This window comes from Elephantulus edwardii, unplaced genomic scaffold (assembly GCF_000299155.1).
Source record: "Elephantulus edwardii isolate Elephantulus edwardi_28Jun2011 unplaced genomic scaffold, EleEdw1.0 scaffold00037, whole genome shotgun sequence".
Lineage (NCBI taxonomy): Eukaryota > Metazoa > Chordata > Mammalia > Macroscelidea > Macroscelididae > Elephantulus > Elephantulus edwardii.
The window spans coordinates 14,206,068-14,231,131 of NW_006399787.1; the positions used below are offsets into that span (position 1 = coordinate 14,206,068).

Genomic DNA, 25,064 nt, shown 5'->3' on the forward strand with positions numbered 1-25,064 from the left:
ACAAGCACTTGTTTTTAGAACTAATGCTCTGACCAAAGTTTCTATTTTGCCAAAAACCTCCAAATTGTTTTGTCACAAAATCCCATGAAATGTCCTGTACATCCATTCCTTACAGATAAATGCAGAATAGTGCCAAATGGAACTCAGGGTGGCCTTCAAAATTATAACATGGTGTTAAACTTGCTACAACTTGGCAGGCAGGTCTTTCCTTTTGAGATACTGTAGATAATGCTACTTCCCTTTAATTTAGTATTTTCCCAGGAGCTAAAGAAGGTTTATTCTAGATTCTGTCCACCTATACGTGAAGAGTTTTATTCAGCAGTTTATAGATTAGCAGCTGTGGATTCCAGTATGTTTTGAATAAATTATGTGAGAAACCGTAAAAAAAAAAAAAAAAGCTACATAGTTCAAATCTACAAGCTGTTCCATAGGCAAAAGAAGGTTAATCTCCTCTGCTGTGATTTGATGTCTCTGAAAACCTCCTCGAGGGTCAGCTATGGGTCAGTTCTGATTCAACAGCATACAACAAAAACAACAAGACAATCTTGGTAAGACTTGTCACCTAAGTGTGAGTGACACATGTTACCCCACCTTAGAGGGCCATATTTTTAAGCCAATCTCTGGGAATCAAAGACTAAACACACTCAAAACCTCTACCTAAACCAACACAGATCTCAGCTCTTACTATTGTTAGATGCCATCATGCTGATCCCCAACTTATTGTCATCACATCACAGGAATAGAACTAAATGCTTCATGGGCTGCACTTTTCCCAGGACCAGGGTGGATCAGAGCATTGTGATCACAAGGTTACTGGCTGATTTCCAGAAGTAGATTACCAGACCTTTCTTCTTAGACCATCTCACTCTCAAAGTTCTGCTGACATTTGTTCAGTGTCATAGCAGCACATGAGCCTCCATTGACAGTCATGTGGTGCCCATGCATGAGGCTCACTGCTGAGCTCTAATACACCTCTCCCACATGTTGTTGTTCACTGCCATCAAGTTGAACACGACTCATAGCGACCCTGTGAACAAAAGGCATGAAGCCTTTCTATAACAATCGTTGCTTCTCCAGGTCCATAGAGTTTTCAGAGGCATGTGGTTTAGAAAGTGTATGCCAGCCTTGCCTCCAAGCTAGTCTTAAACTGGGAACTCCACCAAACACTGTCTACCATGGGCAGTCATTATGGCATTTGACATCCCACCCCTCCAGTGGCACAAGGGTCAGCATAATAGCAAACCCAGATTACCTCAGTGCAGCAATAGAACTTAGAAGAATGTTCCTCCAAAATAAAATAACACTAGACCCTTGGGCCCAGCCAACTTTTAAATAAAAGGGCCATCTATAAATATATGTGAACAAAAGGCCTGGAGACTTTCTATAACTATTGCCATTTTTCCAAGTTCATGGAGGCATTCTGTTTAGGAAGTGGATGCCACTCCTGCTTCCAAACTATGAACCTATCAACACTATTACCTTAGCTTTAGCTTACCCTAGACTAACCAAAACCACTGTCCAGTCGATTCCAATCATAGTGAACTTCCATTGGTTTTTCCGAGGCTGTAAATCTTCTCTCTTTTTTTTCCTTCCCTTTTTTTTCTTCTTCTTCTGAGGCTGTAAATCTTAATGGGAGGAACCACTGGTACATTCCAACCGCTGGAGACTTGAAGCTTTTGATGTGCAATGCAATGTATTATGCACAATGCATGAACGCTCCTTGAGAGGCATATAAAACTTATTTTTTAAATACTTGTGGCAGGTACAAGGTATCCACCAGCTGTTTGGTGCCTGACCTGGCCTACATTTTTCACTATAACACCGCTAACTGCATGGCTGTAGAGTCAAGTTCACCAGAGGCACCTTAGGAAAAGAGACCTGGCGATCTCCTGAATAATCAGTCACTGAAACCCCTATGGAGCACAGTTCTGCTTTGATACACACAAAACTTCCATGCACACCAGAAGGAATTTCCATAAGGAGAGCTTGTGAGAAAGAGTAGATAAAACTCCTGGTTGTCCACATAATTCGTTAACCAGACCAGGGAAGGGGACAAGGGCCATGAAAAGACAAGTCTCAAACATGCACCACCACAAAACAGACAGGACTTCACATGTAAAAGCATATAAGATGAAGCACTGTGTCTAAGAGAAGGCCTGCACAAGCGAGTGTTGAAGAAGGATGCTGAAGAATGGGATGAGATGAATACATGCCCATCCTCATTAGCAAACAAGCAAGCAAGAGTCCAATAAGTAACCTCTGCCCAGCTCAGAGAATGTAACTCGTTTCTGCTTTTGCAAAGCCTGGGCTTGGGAAGCAAACTGCTGGCAGCTTTTATTTATCACTGATTTAACTTAAAAAGAGAATCTCACAGCTTGTACAGTTAATTGTGCTATTAAGAAAATATTTGTGGTCATGTTGGTTCAGTAGGGCAACCCTAATGCTGGCAGCACAATCACAATGTCATCATTGCGAACACTATCATTGTGATGAATGTCACAGACACAAATAAGAATAAGTCACATAGAATGTCACAGAGGGGCACGCTGTGATGGTAGTAAACAGATGTTCCCCCAAATCTTGTGCCAGCTGAACCTGTATCAGTGAAGACAGGCTAGAATATGCCATGTCAACAAACATCTAATAAATTCTAATAGTGTAGAAAAAGTTTAAGACTTGAAAACTCTAATGTGTTAAAAGAGACTTGAGTTGTAGAATGAGGCTGACATCAGGGTGGGGGTAAGGCTGAGAAAAACTGGATAAATGATGTATACTGCATTTAAGCCGATGAGGGAGAGAACAGTTTAAAAGCAATATATTCCAGGGCATTATGATTTTCATAAGAGTTTGGAATGAGGGTTGCAGAGTGAAGTATACTCTGGGTGGGTGTGGGGAGTGGGGGGGATTGTATACCAATGAAGGAGTTTTTCTTTTTCTTTTCAAGGAGAAGAGCGAACTTGGGGTGGGGGTGGAATAGGCGGGGAGAAAAGTACTGCAATGAATGAATGGAATTCCGAAATCTCTGTAAATGTTCATTGAAATTAATTTTTTTTAAAAAAAAAGACTTGAATTCAGCTCTCCAGACCTTATATAAAGACTAGATGGGTACACGATTGAATCCACACACTTTAAGACTATGCTCTTTGGTTTTCATTCTTATTTCTTATCTTACATTGTTGTTGTTGCTGTGTACCACAGGGTCAGAACCAACCCATAGCTGATCCTCCAGCGGGTTTTCAGAGGCAGTTAATCGCACAAGAGGTGAGTGCCCACCCTTCTTCCATGGAGCAGCTGGTGACTTTGAATCATGTCTTTAGGATTGCCGGTGCAGCTTCTTGCCAGGAAGCCACCAGAGCCATGAAAGAGGTCATCTGAGCAAAAGGATTCTTCCTTATATATAAGAAAGAGAGAGATTCTAGGAGAAGCAGCTTGCATAAGGAGTGCTCTTGCAGAACAGTATGTGAGGGTCATGAAATAGAAGCAAACCCAGGTGGTTTTGACAGTTGCATATCCTTTTCCCTCATTTGATTTAACATGCCATCTCCATCTGGCTCTATGCTCCACAAATCAAAAGGACACAGAAAATGAAATTGTAAACTGACCCTTTAATCCATTTATATAGTAGGGTGAGTATACATGACAGATAGGCCAACCTTTTACTGGGTTTCATTAGAAGGTACATTTTCCCCTCTCTAGGAAATAACAACAACAGGCTAACACACTACTGAGTTACAACTGAAAATTCAATTAGGAGAGATGTGAAGGAAAAGAGAGTTCATCAGGTGAGGAGAAGTTGGACAGACATGCCGACAAGATTCAAGAGTGCACTGTGAGCAGTGTGTTTCACCCTTTAATAAAAAACCCACCCAGGGACATCAAGCCAATCTGTCAATTCAGTCAGTGAATTGTCACCAAGTCATTCTGACATACAGCGATTGTCCATTCTGTAAATCATAAAGAGAGGAGATTGTCCATCTTTCTCCCAAGGAGTTGCTGGTGGATTTGAACCTTGTGAGACACAAGACTTTTGGTATATAAGGAGAAGAAAATGTTCTATAGGGACACAGGGACAGGGGGTAAGACTAACACAGGCCCTCACTGCCCCAGAGCAGCAAGCAGATAAAGCCCCGCCCCATGATGCCTGCAGAGCCCACCAACAGCAAGAGGGTTCATTTTTAATTTGTTGCTGACTCAGACTCAGTAATGGTACCAACAATGGGGTTTATTAGGGAAGGAGGTTGGAGAGTGGGGAAGGCAAGGGATATCACCCAGTACAAGGCCAAGTTTTAGCCAAGCAGTCCCAAGGTACAATTCCCCAATTAGTCCAGTCTCCACTTTCAGTCCAGCAAGCAAATCCAAATCATCCAGCAAGGTTTGCCTCAGAGTAGTAATAAGTCAGCTTTTTTTTTAAAAAAAAAATTTTTTTTTTACTTATTTATTTACTTCTTTATTTATTTATTTTTGCTAAGTCAGCTTCTTAAAACATCTGTTGAGAACAGCCAAACCTTTAACTATGGCCAGCACAAATGCAAGAAGCCTCAGGTCACACTTTGTCACTGCTTCTCCATAGCAATGCCAGTCTCTCCACCACCAGGGTCTTGCTCTCAGTAGGGTCTTGCCACCACAAGCCTTGCTTGCCCCAAGTCTTGCTCACCTCAAGTCTTGCTACCCATTGTGGGAAGCGCTTTTTCTCTTATCCTCGTCCCACAGTTGATGCTTATTTGCAAGACCATGTATCTGTATTAGGGTAGCTTGAGACCAGAGGCTAAATGGCTTTAAAAAAGCTAACTTTTAGTCTGACGCCACAGTCCATCCTCTGGCTTTTCTTTGCCGTTGTTGTTGTTGTTATGTACCATCGAGTTGCTTGCGACTCATAGTGACCCTATGTACAAGAGCTCTAAACTCTTCTATCCTATGCCAACCTAGCCATCTCAAACGCACTTATTCCCACCTCTCTAGTCACAGAATCGATCCATCTCATCAAAGGTCTTCCTCTCCTTCGCCTCCCCTCCACTCCGCCAAACATGATGTCCCTCTCCAAGGACCAGTCCCTCCTTGCAACATGCCCAAAATATGTCAGATGAAGCTTCAGAATCCTTGACTCTAGGGAACATTCTGGCTTCACCCTCTTCAGGACAAACCTGTTTGTTCTCCTAGCAGTCCATGGTATTTTCAACATACTTCTCCAGCACCACCGCTCAAAGGCATCAATTCTCTTTCTATCAACCCTAGTCACTGTCCAACTCTCTGATGCATAGCACGTAATTGGGAAGACTATAGCCCGGATCAGGCACACCTTAGTCTCCAGTCTGACATCATTGCTCTTCAGTACTCTTGAGAGGTCCCTCACAGTCGACTTTCCCAATGCAATTCATCTCTTGATTTCCTGGCTGCTGTTACCAAGAGGGTTGACTGTGGAGCCAAGTAAACTAAAACTGTTAACTATCTCAATCTCTTCACCATCCATACTGATGCTGCCAATTGGCCCAGTGGTTAGAATCTTTGTTTTCTTGATGTTGAGCTTCAGTCCATATAGGAGGCTGTAGTCTTTGATCTTCTGCAGCAAGCACTTCAGGTCCTCCTCAGTTTCAGCAAGCAGAGTTGTGTCTTTGCCATTATTTATAATTATTTCAAGCATCAGCCTTCCCCTCCTCATAATCTATATTTAGGTAAATATGTAAGCCAGATGCTTTACTCCTTATGCCATAATCCCCCCATTTTAGATAGCCAACTTTTAATTTGCCCAGACTTTTAAAACCAGCACTCTGAGGAAAGAAGCATGCCTTTTCCCTCTAAAGAATCTTCCATTACAGTTGAATCTATAAACAAAAGTTTAGTCCAGAGCAAATCATCAAGTCATAGCAATTAACAATAAGTCTCAGAATAAAACATCTTCTTTTAATTTGGTTGAGTTCTGATCAACACATTCAGCCATCTTGGCTGGGTCAAAATGGACATCAGCCGCCAACTCAGGAGTCCACACATCTTTCTGTTTCGGACCGACAAGTCCCCTTACTCAATTTTAGCCCCACATGGGCTAAGTAAGCTTATCATTTGGTCAGCAGCTCAACCTGCAGGATTTAGAATTCTGAATTTCTAGCAAGTGTCTAGAGCCTAAAGACTACAGTTAGAACAGCAAGGCCCTCCAAATTTAGCAGAAGAGCTAATTCATTTTTTCCTAGGATTCAGTTGCCAATTGATTCAATATGAAAATAAGCAACTATGAAGAGAACTTTCAGACAATGCATCTTCATATATCTGCCTTGTCATAATACAGCAATTCTCAAATTTTTTCAGTCTTTGCACTATTTACAGAAGGTGTCAAAGAGTTTTTGCTTACGTAGCTTATACCTAGTGAGGGTTAATGTAAAACTAAGGAAGTAAAAATAAAAATTATTCATTTATTTAAAAGTAAACCAATGGTTACCATAAGTTGCACCTTTTTATAAACAATAGTATATTTTCTCAAATAAGAAATTTAGTGAGAAGACTGGACTGATTTACATCTCTTTGCAAAGCTCTTTACTGTCTGGCTTAATGAACCAAAGCTAGACTTCCATATATGCTTCAGTGCTCAGTCTATTACATATCAAACACCATGTGGCATGTGAAAAACTGCACTGTAAACTTCTGAGAGAATGAAAGAAAAATGGCAAATGCTGCAAAAAAATGTCTGACCTCAAAAAAATCCTAAAAGAATCTCTGAGGCTCTTGAAGTTTCTGCATCATACTTTGAGAATAGAATAGATTTGAGAATAGATAGGCAGGTTTAAGATAGTGCAAATAAAGAGGACTTTTGTTGACACAGGAGTTCTGGAAGTCTAGTGCATAACGTAACGGACTACTAACAAAAAGGTAAGAAGTTCAAATCTACCACTGGCTCCATAGGAGAAATATGCAGTAGTCTGCTCTTATTAAGATTTATGTCCTCAGAAACACAGTAGAGGGTCTCAAGAGATGGGACTGACTTGCCAGCAGTAAGTTCATTTGGCTCACTGACATAGCTAAAAACACACACATACCTCTTGATTTTGTGCATGTCCTAAGTATTTGAAAGTACCTATTTTTTGGTATAAAGCCAGAAAGGACTTATTTTTTAACTATTATTAAATTTTATTAGTTTTAATGAACATTTACAGAGATTTTGGGTTCTCATTCATTCATTGTTGCACTGTTTTCTCTACCCTCCTCCCCAGTTCGTTCAGAAAGGACTTATTGATACTGATTTTCCTTTTCTCTCAATGAACGTCTGAGGTCGGCTCTGCTTCTTTGAAGAAAAGAGCTTATAGTTGGTCACTCAGATCAAAGTTTCAGAAAAACTTAATTAAAACACACACGCACAGAGTCATATGAATATACTGAAGTTTCCAGGGTTAAAAAGGTTGCTTTTGAAAAAACTTAAATTGGTTACTACAGTGTATGTATTTTAATTAATCAGATATTCCCATTAGGTGAGCTGAGGCAGATACAAAGATGAAATACTAGGCTGGGAGCCAAATTCAGTGAGCCAAGTTCTACTTTAGATGGGGGGGGAGGGGGGACCAAACCAGAAAGAAATACAAAAGCTGGCATATCATCATGTGCTGATCTTGTGGAAAAAATAAAGTTAGAAGACTTTTGAGATGGTAGGAAGAAACTGGAATAATTAGTACAAGGATTTATCGAAGCAGCACTGTTCTGCCAGGCCTTCAGAGGTCCAGGGCTAGGGGAGGGAAGAGAGAGGAGAGTGTGGGGTCTGGGTAGGGGCAGAGGCCAACCAGCATACCTGACTTCCTGAGCAGACCATTAAGAGCCCCTTCCTACGTACAACAAAATTACTTTATGTCGTAATCTCAAAATATTATCTTTCACTAAGTTTTTTATTCTGAGCAGGAGCATGACACGATCCACCTTGTGTTTAAGCAACCACTGTTGCTTCCAGGAGGAGCAAGCCCTGATGACACAGTTCATAATGTGTCAGGTTGCTAACCGTTAAGGTGAGCAGCTCAAATCCAGGGGGAGAAAATCTGCAGTCCTTTTCTAAAGACTTAGAGACTTGGAAACTTAGTGGAGTTTCTGGATGAAAAATTAGAATTGACCCAAAGATATTGGGTGGGCATCTTTCTGCTGATAAGACAGAGAGCCCAGCTGGGACTCTCACAGTCTTCCAGGAGAAGAGTATGGTCTATAGGATCAGAAAGGGGCACTTCTGATTCTCAGTTCTTTAATTACTCAGGATTGTAAATAAATAACTGTGTTACAAAGTAAAAAGCCACAAAACACCCAAGATAGCAGTAATCAAGAAATGTAAAGAAGTGTTGCATTGAGAAAATCTGCTGTCAAGCACCTCTTGAGAGTGCTAAAGAACAAGCATGTCTGTTTTAAGATTAAGGTGCATCTAATCCAAGCCATAGTCTTTTCAATTGCTTCTTATGCATCTGAAAGTTGGACAACAAAGAAAGAAAACTTAAGAAGAATCAGTGTTTTGAATTGTGATGTTAGAGAAGAATATCGAATATCTCATGGACCGCCAGAAGAACAAACAAGTCTCTGTTGGAGAAAGTGTAACCAGGTGGTCGCTAGAGGTAAGGAGAGTGGAACTTTGTCCCACATACTTTGGGCATGTGGTCAGCAGGGACTGTTTTTGTTGTTATGTGCTGTCAAGTCGCTTGCGACTCCTAGCGATCCTATGTACAACAGCCCTACACTCCGCTCTGTCCTGTGCCAATCGCACTGTCTCTGAAACTCCCATCCCAGTCACTGAATCAATCCACCTCATAGAGGGCCTTCCTCTCCTGCGCTGTCCCTCCACCCTCCCAAGCATGATGTCCTTCTCCAAGGACCTGTCTCTCCTCACAACATGTCCAAAGTAAGTTAGACGGAGCCTCAGAATCCTTGCCTCTAAGGAGCCACCCGGTTTAACCCTTTCCAGGACAAATCTGTTTGTTTTCCTAGCAGTCCATGGTATTCTCAATACTCTTCTCCAGCACCACAGCTCAAAGTCAACAATTCTCCTTCTATCCTCCTTGGTCATTGTCCAACTCTCTGATGCATAACAAGTGATTGTGAAGACCATGGCCTGTATCAGATGCACCTTAGTCTCCAGAGAGACACCATTGCTCTTCAGCACTTTGGAGAGGTCCCTAACAGCAGACTTTCCCATGGCAATGCGCCTTTTCATTTCCTGGCTGCTGGTGATTAGTCCCTGCAAAAAGACATCACACTGGAGAAGGAGAAGGGTCAGCAGAAGAGAAGAAGACTCTACACGAGACAGAATGATGTAAGGGCTGCAAGAGTGGGCTTGAAGAGTGCAGTGAGGATCATATAGAACAGGGGAAAGTTCAGAAATGCTCCTAGGTCTGCTATTCGTCATAGTCAACTTGATGGCACCTAACAAGAAGAAGAACGTAAGACAAAGAGCAAAGTGTGATGACTTCATAATTACAATGATAACACATTTTTTCTTTTTTTTCCATAGAAGAAAGACATAAACATTCTTCATAAGAAGTCAGTTCAGTAAGAATCAGAGAAATATTTGCTTATAGAGAATTGTGGAATAAGACAAATTCTGTTTCTTTACTTTTATTAATTGTCATATTATCATTTTCTTTTCCTTTTAATCTCTCCTTTAAACACACAGTGTCCATTGTTACAGGCTTAAAGACACGAACTGCACTGGAAGCAAATACAAATATTTATCCTTATAGACCTTACACGTGAGTCTATCTGAGCTCCCACATGTAGGGAGCCATGGGTATTACTTAGAGTTTTCTAAACTAACTTTCAAGTAGAATATATCATTCACTACAGGGTACCTATAAATATCCTTGTGTGAAGACCAAGATGCTGGTTGTGGTTGTTGTTGTGTACCACTGAGCGGCAACTGAACCACAGCTGATCCTATAGCAGCTTTTCAAAGGTAATAAATCTCGTGGGAAGAGACTGCCCATCTTTCCCCACAGAGCAGCTAGTGGATTTGAACTGTGTACCTTTGGATTGGTAGTACAATTCCTTTCCATTAAGCCACAAGATACTAATGAATCACTGCAGTGATTGTTTAGACCTTAAATAATCTGGGAGGAGTATGACATCACTCAGCCATTTAGAGTTACTAAACCACAAACAACAAAACACCCTCTGCCACCAGCAATTATGACTCACAGCCCTCTGTAGGACAAAGCTCAATTTGCTCCATGGGGTTTCTTTATGGAATCGGACTGTTCTCTATCTCACAAGAGTGGCTAGTGGTTAGTCTTTTGATTAGCAATGAAGTGCTTTAGGCACGGTGCCACCTTTCCCGAGCCTCAGTGATAAAAATGCACACTGACTTATGGCTGGTTTTATGATTTTTAAGTTTTCAAAGACAGTGGCCTGCACCCAGGGCCAATGGTGTCCATCCCCTCTCGTGGTTCACTGCCAAAAGCTCAGAGAGAAGAGAGAGGGATTCACTCAGAGTATGACTGTCGGGTGAAAAGATGGGCAAACTTGCACCACGCCCAGGATTAGCTCCCTCTTCATTTTTGGAGTGTTTTTTGATCCCTCCCCATCAGTTACTCTGCGATTCTGACTTTTTCATATGAGGGAAGGAGCCAGGAGCCAGTGGCTGTGATGAAGAGCATGTGATTCTTGGAATAATTTTCCAGGTGAGGCCACAGAGATAAAATTAAAAGATCAGGCTTAGCCAGTCCCTTTAACAGTGAGAAATGGGGGAAGGTAGAAAGCACAGACTAAGGAATAGATTAAAAATTTTAAACAGTAACCTACTGCTGTGACACTAGAACCAACTCGTAAGAAGGAGACCCTTCACTGGAGTGCCAGGATTGTAAATGATACAGGAGGAGGTTGACGGATTTCTGTACCAATCAGGAGGAAGTTGCTCATCTTTCTCCATTGGACCTGCTGGTCGAGTCAAAGTTCCAGACAGGTGTAGGCCTTGGGTTGCTGTTCCCTATAGTCTAGGCCACCAGAGCTCCTAAAGGAACAGATGAGATCTGATGAAGACTCCATTGCTGGGGATCGGGCTTTTTAGTGACATAGAAAGTGGATGGCTTGCTCAGAGTAAGGAGAGTTGCCACTTGTGGAAAATGACAAAAGTCTGAAACAGAAAAGAAAACTTAAGATAAAAGCTGGATAAATGAAAAAGGAACATATGGGAAGGGGGCTGGGCATTCTCCTAATGTCTTCTCTGTCTCTAGCTCACACTCTCCTGTGCTCCCTGGGCTGTTGGATTTAAATGTACCAATACCTCTGAGGATATCGGTCTCTGGAGTCTCAGGCTTGGTTGACCTGGATCCAGCCACTTGTAGTGTAGGGTAGACTGTGAGGACTTTTCCAACCTGCTAAATATATCTGCTCTTTCTATCTCCTCTATATAATTAGAGTCGCTGATTCAAGCCAACAAAAATATTGAAGAATAAAATTCAAAGGAAAGCTCTAACAAACCTTTAGAGAGCAACACTGCTGGTCCCCGAGCTCCCAGACTGTTATTTCTCTAACAGAGTGAATTGCATTCTCTTTATAGCTTGCTCATAACTCCAGAAACTTAAAAACCACTTTGTTCCAGGCTGACTAGCTGCATCAGTGATACCACCATAAAGAAAACAGATGCTATTCCTAGGGAAGGAAGGAAAGGTCTAAATGCTCCTTTTCCCAATAAAATGGGGACCGGCGGTGGGGAGAGGGGGGGAGAAGAACTGCTCCCAAACAACAAAAACCAAACAAACCAAGGCTGCTGACTGCAAACAATGCATTTAGTTTTCATATTAAATCATATTAAATCTGATAGAGGTGGAAGGACTTTATCTAGTTGAACTGGAAATATCCTGTACCAAAGTGATTTATGCCTTTACTTTTTGCAAAAGGTTCTGAGAAGAACTAGAAGGGGATGAATAAGTGTGGCAACCATACAATGGTGAGCCTCTGAATGAATCACATTGTCATGTATAATGAGCCTTTGTTTTGAGGTATGTAACCCATTTCCTCACTTGTCATGCCTTTCAATTATGTCTCTCACACTGCATTATCCACAAATGGCAAGGGGATGTTCAAACCAAGGGTAGCTGTAAAAGTCAAGACCCCAGGAGCTGAGATTTGCTGGGATAATATCTGTGGAGCCAAGCTATTTTCCAAGTGAATATCAGATCAAACAGGAATTAATTTAATTTTCCAGTCCCATTGTTTATGACCATCCCAGACTGTGGAACTAAGATATTTCAAATCTTTCCCATGATTGCAACTTGAAATAAAGGAACTTGGGTAATGGTATTACTGGGGGAGGGGTTATGAGGAATTGTTTGAAACCTACAAATATCACTCACAAGATACGTTGTGTCCATACATTCTGTCTGTAGTGGTCAGTTCTATGTTAGAGCTTAAAATCATATGTGCTTGGGTTTTGTGGAAGGCTGAGATCTACAGATAAGTATCAACTCTATTCCAATTCTAGACATAAACTCGGAAGTCATTTGGGTTTCTTTCTAGCCATAAAACCAACATTCACCACTAAGATAATTCCACCTACAATGATGTTTTAAATGCTATAATTGAAGTGACATGTCATGAATGAAAGACAGTACATGACTCACCAGTACAGTATTAGTACCATATTGACAAAGAGTTGGTTCTGTTAGTCTCTCTCTGACTAAAAACCTGCACTTCTCCACCCCTCCTCTTTTCTCTCACTCTATTCAGGACAGTCTATTATGACCCTGATCCGAGCAGATCAGTATTAGTAGCCAGATACCATCTAGCTTCTATGGTCTCGAGGGTTGTGGGGACCATTCTCACTCTTAAAACAAAACCAAAAAGCTCAAAGTAGGCGAAGTACAATGAGGCTTCTACAGAGAGGAGGAGGACTAATCTTAACACGATTGATTAAACCCTGGCCTCTTCCTTTTACTGAGACTATCTGCTAAATAGTTTTGTCATTGCTGCAGCTTCTGCAATGTGGGAAGGGTTTTTCACTTATTTAGTTTAGAATTAATATCTGGTCTGATGAGTAAGAAGATAATCTTAAAATCAAAGTCATAAGTCTGTCATTAATCTTCTCCTGACACTTACTGGAGATACTGAAAGATGGGCTGTAGCGAATCAGGCTCTAGAAAACACTTCTCAAACCCATTTCTGCCACTGCGAACTGACTCACAGTGGACTGGAAGTTGATACAATTTCCTGGAAAATGATTGCTGTTTTCTTTCTTTAAAAGATGAGCCTTAGAAATGTTCATATTTTTAGAGGCAAACATTTTCTTTCTAGGCCTCTCAGGATATAATAGAAAAGCTCTCAAATATGTATTTAAAGAGCTGCCTGATGTCCTATTAATAGGTTCTTGTTCGGTGTTATGCTTTATTACAACAAAAAAAATATCTTATTAAAAGTCTAATAACATTGTCCCATTTTTCTCTCAAAGGAGTGCCTTGTGGTGTAATGTGTAGTGTGTTATGCCATGAACCAAAATCTTGGCAGTTAAAATCTACTCGATGAAACTTAGGAGAAAGATGGGTTGTCTCTTTCCTCTAAGAGTGACACTTCTTTTGGAAGAACCCTAGAAGCCCTAATCTACAACATGAACAGTCTTCCAAGCATCCTGAAAAATCTACAACCAGAAGAGAATAAAATAGATCAATGGGACTTTCTAAGAATTAAATCCCTATGCACATCAAAAAACTTCTCCAACAGAGTAAAAAGGAAATCCAACGACTGGGAAAAATATTTGGTAATGATATGTATGATAAGGGACTTATATCTAGAATTTATAGAATACTCCAGCATCTCAATAAAATAAATGTACACAACCCAATTGAAAAATGGGCACAGGATATGAACAGATATTTCACCAAAAAAGACATACAGATAAAGGACAAACACATGTAGCCATGTTTAAAATGCCTAGCTCTAAGAGAGATGCAAATCAAAACAACTAATAAGATATCATCTCACCCCAGTAACAATAGCAAAATTCAACAGAACAGCAAACAATAAATGCTGGCAAGGTTGCAGAGAAACTGGAACCCTTATTCACTGTTGGTGGGAATGTAAAAAGGTGCAACTACTCTGGAAGGCAGTATGGCACATTCTCAAAAAGTTGGAAATAGAAATACCATTTGACCCAGCAATTCCACTACTGGGAATATACCCTAAAGAAATTAGAACTGCTACCCAAACAGATATATGCACATCTATGTTTATTGCTGCGTTTTTCACAATAGCAAAGAGATGGTAACAATCAAAGTACCCATCAACAAATGAATGGATAGAGAAAACACATTGAAATACTATGCAACATGGAAAAACAAGGACCTCATAAAATATACAAAATGGGTGACCCTAGATGACTTTGCTCAGTGTAATATCTCAGTCACAAAAGGATAAATACTTCATAACGCCACTGTTACAAAACGACTGGCATGGGAGTTGGAAAGGGGGATAAATAATGCATACTACATTGAAAAGATGAGGGGGGAAAACTGTTTAAAAGAAATATATGATTAGGTATTATTTGTGTGACGATAGTACAGAATAAGAGCGGCATAGCAAAGTGGACGGGATGGGGAGGAAATTGTGCAATAATAAAAGAAATTTTTTTTTTCACAGAGAAAAGCAAACTGTGGGGTAGGGAGAAAAATATGCAACAATGAATGAATGGAAATCCACATTCTCTATAAACTTTCATTAAAACCTCAATTAAAATAAAAAAAATTTTAAAGATTTATAGCTTCAGAACACCACTGGGTTTTTAATTTTGCTTTTTTTTGTTCCATTAACCAATCTTTCATGGAGTGATTGGTAGGGCCAAATCCCCGACCTCTTGATTAGCAGCATCATTAATGTTCCATAAGAAAATGTAGTTAAAGATACATTTTTAGGTACACTGAAGTAATAAAATGATAATCTAGGGATTTTGACAGATATGTGAGAAAAGTCATGTGGAAGAAAATATATTGCTTTCTCTCATCTGGAGAATTATGGCTAATTTCTTTTTTTCTTATAAGAGTGGGAAAGAAAGATCATTTAGTACCTAAAGTACACCATGTCGGAGACGTTGTGATTTTAGGTGACAGACTGACTCATGGTTTCTTAGTCATGGGGGGGGGGGGCGTACACCAATGGGTTCAAGTCAGCAGTGATGGGTGAGGACGGAACAGGAACAGGCAGGATTTCATTCTGTTGTCCATAGGGTCACTATGAGTTGGAGGGGACTTAAGAGCACCCTACAATAATCTTACAACTACCACCGGGTTTTTGGTTTTTTAACTCATTTATTTACAAAGTTTGGATACATTGTTTTTCACAAAAGATCCTTCCCATTTCCTGCCCCCCCAGCCACCTAACGAATTGTTCAACCCTGTGATTAACACCCTGTCTCCCTCCATTCTCACCCTTCTATTTCCACCCTCCCCCACCCTTGGATCCTCATACTCATTCTACAATAACGGTTTTATACAGTATTTGTCCTTGTGAGACTGAGTGAGGTCACTCAGCATAATGCTCTCCAGTCCCGCTCCTCCTATATGCTGTGTAGGAGTCCAGTGTATGAATGCACCACAACTTCTCAAGCCATTCGTTTGTGGTTGGACATCTGGGCTGTTTCCATGTTCTTATGATGGCGAATAATGCTCCTATGAATATTGATGTACAAGTTTCCATTTAAGCCTCAGTTCTCATTTTCTTAGGGATATATCCCAAGCAACAAAATAGCTCCACCACCAGTTTTATGGCAGTAGATTTCCAGATCTTTCTCCTCTCACAGCAGTGAGACCAGCTGGTGGGTTCAAAGCATTAATCTTTTAGAAGAAGTGTATTTAATCATGGCACTACCAGGGCCTCTAAAATGTCAAAACCAAACCTTTTGGGGTTGAGTTGATTCTGACTTGTAGAAATCGTCTATCTGGGTTCTGAGACTGTCTTTAGGGGAGGCTAGTGCCCATCTTTTTTTCCTAAGGGGCAGATGGTGGATTTGAACTGCTGACTTTTCAGTTTGCAGTACCAACATACTATGTCACTGTTGTTGTAATGTGCTGTCGAGTTGACTCTGACTCATAGCGACCCTATGTACAACAGCTTTGAACCCTGCACTGTCTACAGCCAAATTTAACTATCTTTGAAACACCTACCTACACTCATTACTCCAGTCACTGAGTCGGTCCATCTCACCTAAGATCATCTTTTGAGCTGCCCTTCTACCCTTCCAAGCATGATGTCTGTCTCTAAAGACTGGTCCTTCCTTGCAACAAGCCCAAAGTATGTCAGATGGAGCTTCAGAGCTCCTTAAAGAAAAGGAAGGGAAGGGAAGGGAAAGGAAGGGAAGGGAAGGGAAGGGAAAGGAAGGGAAGGGAAGGGAAGGGAAGAAAAAATAAAATAAAATAAAATGTACCATAAATACCCATGGACCAATTTAGTAAATATTGTCTGGTGAGTTAGATCAAGAGACCGAGAAAAATTTACAACTCTTCAACATTCAATCATTCAGTACTATTAACCACGCATTGTAGGGAATCTTTGTTAAAATGTATATGATTCATTTATATAAAAATTTTTAACATATTGAGACTCCAGTGTACAAAATTCTAGGTGGGTTTTTTCCTTTCTCCACATTCCCACTTTTGCAACTCCCTATTTTTAATTGTGGTAGTTGTTTTTAGGTGCCCTGGAGTTGAGTATGACTCATAGTGACCCTATGAAAAACAGACCTGAACTTGCCCTCTTACGTGTCATCTTGACGATCACTGCCAATGCTTAAGCCCATTGTTAAATTTACTATCAATCCATCTCTTTGAGGATCATTCTCTCTTTAGCTGATCTTCTACTTTTCCCAGCAAGATGTCTTTCTGAAGCCTGGACTCTCCTGATAACATATCCAAAGTATGGAAGATGAAGTCTTAACATCCTTGCCTCTAAGGGACCCCCTGATGGGACTTTCTGTAATAGAAATTTATTTGGTGTTTTTGTTTGTTTGTTTTTTTGGTAGTTCATGAAATAATGTCAGTACTTTTCTCCAACACCACAATTCAAAGGCATCACTTCTTTGATTTTTCCTTATTCATTGCCCAACTTTTATGTGTACATGAAGAAATTAAAAATATCATAGTTAAGATGAGGTACACCTTAGTCGTTAAACTGATACCTTTGCTCTTTAGCATTTTAGAATGGTAGTCTGTAAGGATTTGGGAGGCTAACCCAAAGGCAGTTTGAATCTACCAGCTGCTTCATAGGAGAAAGGTGGGCAATGTCTTCCTGTGTGATTTACGGTCCTGGAAAACCTGCTGGGTGATCAGCTATGAGTGGGCTCTGACTCCATGGCAATGAACTTGAGAACGATGAATTGTTGCAACTAGTGACAATTACTCACCGAACAGATTAAACATTTAAATACTAAGTAAAAATCCATTGCATACATTATGGAAATTTCTGCTGCAAGTCACAAAGATAACACTTGAGTAAAAAAGGAGATGCAATTAAAAGCTCAATTCTCAAACCCTAAATCTTTCAAATGTAGAAATTTCTAGAGATAAACTTTGAAACTATTCGTATATTGTAAGAATTTAAATATATATTATTTCTATTTTTAAGATACAATTTAAGAAACCCATAGAGAATCTGGTTACCATGATAAATTTATATCAACATAATTAATACCAATGGCACAGCCAGGAACTAATGATGAGGCTATAAAGTTAATTAACAATAATGGTTACAAAATGAGTGGCACTTTAATGGTCCAAAGAGTCACTTGAAAGCATTATACAGCTGCACAGTTTCTATGTTGTTTGCCCCGAGTGAAAAAGGCTCGCTCTCAAAATGCAAGTCACTTCTGATAGCCAAGAACCATAATCAAAGCTGCATTTAAACATAGCATTGCATCTGAAAATCTCCCAGGAGTAAAGGGCAATAAATCCTTCTGCTGGTTAACCCATGGTTGAGTTACCTACTCCTTGGTTTGCTATCAATGAGGATGGGAGGATATGGGAGGAGATAAGAGTGATTAAGATTAGGCTGGAGCAGAGTGTGGAGGAGGCAAATCATAATCACAGAAAGAGTTCTGTCAAATGGGAAACTCCTCCCTAGTTCAGGGAGAGTGGATGGGTGTGGTGGAAGCAGAGAGAGCAGAGGGAAGGCGTGTGTTCTCAGACCCTTGTATCTCCAACAGAAGCTTTGTTTTCCATCAAAATACTTCAGCATTGACAATGAAAACAAAACAAAGATGGGGAAAGGGGTGTTGTCACTACCACTGAGGATTCTTAGTTATCCATGTGACAGAGTAGTGCCCTATAGAGTTTCCAAGGCTGTAATTTTTTTTTATAGAAGCAGACTGCCACATCTTTCTTCTGCAGAGCAAGCAGCTTGCAGATTCAAACTACTAACCTTTTGATTAGCAGTCAATCCCTTAACCACTATACCACTATGTCTAGAGTCCTGTTAAGCCATCTTTGACAATTATTAGTTCATATTTGGAATATTTCATGTTGGAAGAGTAGTACATGTGTGGTGCAAGTGGTTAAGAGGGCTTTGTTACGAACTAAGAGGCTGGTGGTTTGAGTCTACCCAGAAGCACCTCAGAAGAAAGGATTGGCGATCTACTTCTGAAAAATTGACCATTGAAAACCCTAATAGTAGAGTAACAGTCCTGCTTTTACACACAAGGAGTTACCATGAATCAGCATTGACTAGAGGACAGTTGATTCTGAGTTTAAGCAGGAATCTCTGGACAGGGGGGTTAATGAGCATTGAAAGACCTCAGGTGGAGTTCCCTTTTAGAGATGGCTCTACAAAAGCTTGACCCATATCTAAGTCTGCAAAAGAGTTCAATAATATCAAAGAGACTAGAAACACCATTCATGGTGTTAGAAATGTGTGGATTGATTAAAACTTCACGGTTTACAAGAAAGAAGTATTGGATGTTTCGAGCCTAACAACTGAATACTCTTGGAGGAAGGCTTAAGCCCAGACCTTTATCGCTCCCTCAGTCTGTAACTTACTTGGAGGACTGTGTCCTGAATCAAAAGCTATTTGATCCTGTGGTCAGATCATCACAGCTGACCTTAGGTGCAAACCGTTCCTGAGAAGAGCTACTTGGGAGTTTGGAGGGGCTTAAATGACAGATGGAGGACTCCTTGAGTTTACAGAACAAGCTGCTGAAGTGTTTTTGAGCTTGCTTGCAACTAAATGTCCCTATGTGCTGCAGAATCAGGTCTGCATTGATTTTTCACTGTCACAGACCAGCTGTTGAAGAGATGGTAGAAGAGGGAGCTTAGTTTCTTACAGTTAACATCACTCATTTAAAGTAGCTGGCCAGCAGATGACTCACCTCACTTTTGAATACCCTACACACACACACACACACACACACACACACACACATTTCCCTCCCCTACATACAATGAAGGCCCAGCAGAGAAAGCCAAGCCAGAATGCTCCTTGGAGGTAAAGATGACAAAGCTTTGTTTCACATACTCTGAGTAAGTTGTTAAGAGAGACTATTCCTTGTAAAAGGACATAATGCTTGGGCAGCTTAAGGGTTGGGCAAAGAAAAGACCTTCAACCAGAGGGATTGATACAATGGCTGCAGCAATAGGGTTCAGATTCTTGTTCTTAAGGTTGTTGTGAGTCATATTTGACTCGGCAACACCTAACAACAACAGTAATCTTATGAGCAACAGATCAAAACTTTGTCCTGTCCTGCAGTATCTTCTTGATTTCTGCCATGCATTGCTATTTCTTTGAGGGTCTTCCTCTCTTTCATTGACTCTCTACCTTTCCAGGAATCATGTAATTTTCAAAGGACTGCTTCATCTTAATAACACACTCAAAGTATGAGAGGTGAAGTTTCACCATCTTTGCCTCTAAGGAACATTCTGACTACACTTCCTCCAGGAGAGACTTGCTTGCTCTATGGCAGCCTGCGGTATATTCAATATTCTTTACCAAAATTCAAAGACATCAATTCTTCTTTGGTCTTCCTTATTCATTGTTCAACTATCAGATGCATCGGGAACAACTGAAAATATTATGTCTTGGATCAGGTGCATCTTAGGCTTGACACTGACATCCTTGCTTGTTAGCACTTTAAAGAGATCCTTGACAGAAGATGCCCCAAATGAAAAACATATTTTGATTTCTTGACAGGAGATACCACAGGTGTTGATTGTGCATGCAAGCAGAATGGAATTTTGGACAACCTCAGTCTTTTCTCCATCTACCTACCTTGAGGGTGTCCAATGGTAAGGATTTTTCTTTTCTTTATGTTGAGCTGTAATCTATATTGAAGACTGCAGTCTTCACTCTTTTTCAGTAATTGCTTTAAGTCTTCACTTTCTGTGAGCAAAAGTTGTGTCATCTGCATAACACAAGTTGTTGATGAGACTTCTTCCAATCTTGATGACACATTCTTCCTCATACAGTCCAGCTTGGATAGTTATGAAATGCAAACAAAAGACAAAATGGGAAAGAATGTGTCTGTTGTACTATAAAACTCAAAGTGCTGCGTAAGTTTTTTAAGCAAGGGTTGATTATATCTATAATTCCAATTTCCCAAGAACTTAAAAACATGCATATAGATTTCTTTGGGGAAAAAATGACTGTGTTCTTAGAAACCTAACATGATTATACTTTCATATTGTCTGATAGTGTTGAAGATGAGCCTTCTAGATTGGAAGGCATTACTTAATAACTGTAACTAGGAACCCAAACATAGCAAAGATCATGGTGATGGCACCAGACTGGGCAATGTTTCATTCTGTTGTATATAGGCTGGCAAGGGCTGGAGCCAACCCAACATTGACAACAACAATAGTCAGACAGGAGTCAATCTCCTATTCAGATTAGCAGAAGATTCTGTTGATTTAGGTCCGGCCAACAAATAATTACTGAGAACCTATTAGATATAGAACCTGTCCTGTGCCCAGTATTAGCAGGTATTCAGAAGAAAGCAGAAAGCATGCGCCTACAGAAACACTTGTCCTACAATGTTCATTGCAGCTTTATTCATAATAGCTCAAAACTGTAAAGAATCCCTACAGAATCCCTGTCTACAACAGGTACCTGAGTAAACAAACTGTGGCCTATGTATATAATTACACAACACTGAGAAGGTGTACACATGTACATATACATACACAGAGACCTCAAAAAATATATGTATATATATATATATATTTTATAAAGAAAATATGTAATATAAAAGAAGACTTAATTGAAAGAATGCGTTGTTATTTTCAGCTGGAATCAGCTCTGACTCATGAGGACTTTATGCACAACACTGCCTGTCTCATTTCTGTTGAGTTGGAACCAAATCAGAGCTGACCCTCCAGTGGTTTCGGAGGCTGTAAATGACATAAGAAGAGATTGCCCACCTTTCTTCTACAGAGCCACTGATGGATTTGAACCCTTGAGAGGCACCTTCTTCAGGTTAGCAGCACAACTTCCTATTGAAGATGCCGATAGAGTATAAATGTACTCTAAATATAACAGGCTGACCAAAGAAATTCTGTTTAAACAGGTGAAATGTTAGTCACCTTTATGGGTGAAGGTAGAGTAGAAGTTGACTGGGGAAGGGACTGAGGGATCATTTTAGGATGATAATAATGTCTGTAAGGAGTCTCGGTGATGTTAACTGAAAGATTAAGGGTTCTGACCCACCCACTGGCTCTGTGGGAGAAACACTTGCCCATCTACTTTTGTGAAGACTGCAGCCAGGAAAACCTATCCAACAGCTCAGTTCTGTCCTGTGGGCTAACTAGGAGTCAGGCTCAACTCAACAGTATTCAGCAACAATAATAGTGTTGGAACTCAGTTAAGGATTAGAATTACACAGACTTATTGTTGTTGCTGTGTTACCATCGAGTTGGAACCGATCCCTAGCTGACCCTCCAGCAGGTTTTCAAAGACAGTGACTTAAATGGGAAAAGATTGCCTATCCTTCTCCTGTGGAGCAGCTGGTGGATTCGAACTGCATGCCTTTGGGATTGCAGCACAGTTTCTTACCACTAGGTCACAAGAACTGTGTCCAAACTCATCCAGTAGTTAAACATTTGTATGTGCTACTGTATGTAAATTCTATCTGGGGGAAAAAAAGACTATAGGCAAACATTGAACTCTCGTTAATGATCTGCAAAACTGACATATGGAGGAGTTGAGTTTATACAGAGGTATGTAGTCATTTTAAAATGCATCAAGAATAAAACGGAGAGAGGGATAGCTGGATGGACAAACAGTGATTAAGTAAATATAGCAAAAGGTTAATTGTGAAATCCAGGGAGCAGTTACATGGTGTTCACTGCCCAATTCCTTCAAATTTTGTTTGTTTGAAAATGATCCTAATAGAATGTTGAGGGGGAAAGTAAGCAAACACAATCCTTGGCCACTCTCTCCATCCTTTCATTTTGCCAAGCAATTTTAAGATATTAAGCAAATGAAAGCATGTGATAAACACAGCTGTTGTAAGAACACATTTTTCAATGCATCATGAAAATTGCATTGTCTACAAATCTTGTCTGCTTTCTTTAATTATTTAAGAAGGTACAGAAGTCTTTGGTTTAAGTGGCTCCATCCATTCTGAACCAGGATACTATTTTTCATGATTCTTACTAGTATTTAAAGGAAATAATTCCAATCTCCAATATTATAAAAATGGGATAATTTCTAGAATATATATATATACACACACAGACACATCAAAGGGGAATCTGATATGTATAGTGAATGCCTGTTATTTAAAAAAATGTTATGGGTTATTCTTAGAATAAAATATACAGAAAACATACATGTGTTCCTTGACTAATTTTTAACAGCAAGCAAATTGGGAAGGTATATTTGTAACAATATTTTGTAATAACTTGGGAAGCTCTGGCAGCTTAGTGGAAAGAAATATGCTGCCAAAGCAAAGGTACATGGTTCGAATCCACCAGCTTCTCCACTGGAGGAGGGCAGGCAATCAACTCCTGTGTGATCTACTGCCTTTGACAATCTTCTGGAGGCTCAGCTCTGGGTCAGTTCAGACACAAAGATAACACAACAACATAATCATATCTTAAGTTTGATTATTTCCAAAATGCCATTTCTGAGCCAATTTATTTTCTCTTTAGATACTAGTGCTTGAAAGAAACGCCAAGTGCCTGGTACCAGGTAGATGATGTTATTTTAGGATATATGAAAGTAAACAGAAAAATGTGAAAGCAAAATCATCAGGGAAGTTGAAATCTGTATGACTCATCTGGCTGGAAAAGTCTGCTGTCAGGAACTTCTCTAAGTTACTAAGGAGCAATGTCAGCTTGAGGAAGAAGATGTGCCTCAGATCATGGGTCTTTTCAACCACTTGCTATGCATCTGCGATCTGTATAATGGAAAAAAGGATGACAGGAAAAGAATTGATATCTGAGTTGTGATGTTGGAGAAGATACTGAATATACCATGGATTGGAAAAAACAAAACAAAAGCAACAAAACAGATCTGTTTTGGGAAAAGTGCAGTCAGAGTTCTTTAGAGGCAAGGATGGTGAAGCTTCATCTCACATAGCTATGTGTATTGCGAGGAGAGGCTATCCCTTGGAGAGGGACATCATGCTTAGAAAGGTGGACGGTCAGCTTAAAGAGAGCAAGATCATCAACAAGACGGATTGACACAGAGACTATAGCAATGGGCTCACGCATGTCAGAGATGCTGAAGATGACATGGGATTGTGCAGGGTTCAGATCTGTTGTTCACATGGTCACGATGACCTGTACTCCATTCAGTAGCACCTAACGATAACAACTTCTAGTTCCAGATTTTATATATAAACCTATTAAAGACAATGTGTTTGTGCCTTCAGCATCAACACTTACGTCCATCATGCCAGAGAAAGGCCTTCAGTGTTTGTGGTGTCACTCTGTCCCACCAGCTTGATCCTGCCAGTCTAGGGTGGTTCTTTAAGAAGAAAACTGTGATCCCACATATAAGGGAGTGAAAGGCTGCTAGTCCTGCATTCACAACTGCTGCTGTTTTTGAACCCTTTGCTGTAGTCATTGTATCAACCCATGCCATGGAGAAACTTCCTCTTTTTCTCTGACCCTCCAAGGACAGTGTTATCTATGAACTGATTGGTCTCTCCTGATAACAAACCAAAGTATGTGAGGTGAAGTCCCATTGTCCTCCTCTTCCTTGGAGTCACACAAACATGAGATCAAGAGTTTGACTATCCATCTCTCCAACATCTATTTATTCTATCTGGTCTATTATATCTTGTGACACATAATTTTTTCAGGTACTGGGAATTCAGTAACAAATAATATAAACATTCTTCCCTCATTGAGCTTAAATGCCAATAGGAGAAAAAGACAATAGGCAAATAAAACCAATATTTTGTCGTGTGTTATAACACAATACTACAATTGATTCTCTTATATCTCTTACAGGAAAAGAAACACTGTTTCATAGCTCTGGAGACCAGGCATTTGAAATCAGGTTATCAACCAAGCTTATAAGAAGAGAAACTAATTTTTCCATAGTTTTGGAGTGTAGGTATTTGAAATCAGGGTATCAGCCAAGCTGATGATTTGTTTTCAGTGCTCTGAAGGAGAATTATGTTCTGTGCTTTTTTCCTAGCTTGTACTGTACCACTCTGATCTTTATGTCTGGATTAACTGTGCTTGTGTGAAGAAACATTGGAGAAACAAAATACCTTCAGTCAAAATAGGACCAGAGTTGTGGAATAGACCATCAATAACTCATGTACACATGTAAATTGAAGGTGAAGAAAATGAAAACTAGTCCACAAGAAACAAATTACGAACTTAAGTCTATCCAAGTTGATTATTTTAATTTTATTATTTTTTTATGTGTGTGTGTGTGTATACCGTCAAATCAGATCTGACTGGTACAGGAGGAGATTGCCCCTCCTCCAGCAGAGCATCTGGTGGATTCAAACCACATACCTTTGGGATTATATTCCAGTTGAATTGAAGAATCATTTCAAGAACAAGCTTGAAGCATTGAACATCAATGACTGAACACCAGAAGAACTGTTTGTTGTTGTTGTTGTTATGTGCCGTCGAGTCATCTGCGACTCATAGCGACCCTATGTACAACAGCCCTAAACTCCACTCTGTCCTGTG

The 25,064-nt window shown here is 40.1% G+C and overlaps 1 protein-coding gene across 2 annotated transcripts in view; it reads right to left on the reverse strand.

Annotated features, from left to right (window-relative positions):
* The window catches only part of RGS6 (regulator of G-protein signaling 6), a 745,464-nt gene that overhangs the window by 331,200 nt on the left and 389,200 nt on the right, over window positions 1-25,064 (reverse strand). The gene's annotated exons all lie outside the window — the stretch shown is intronic.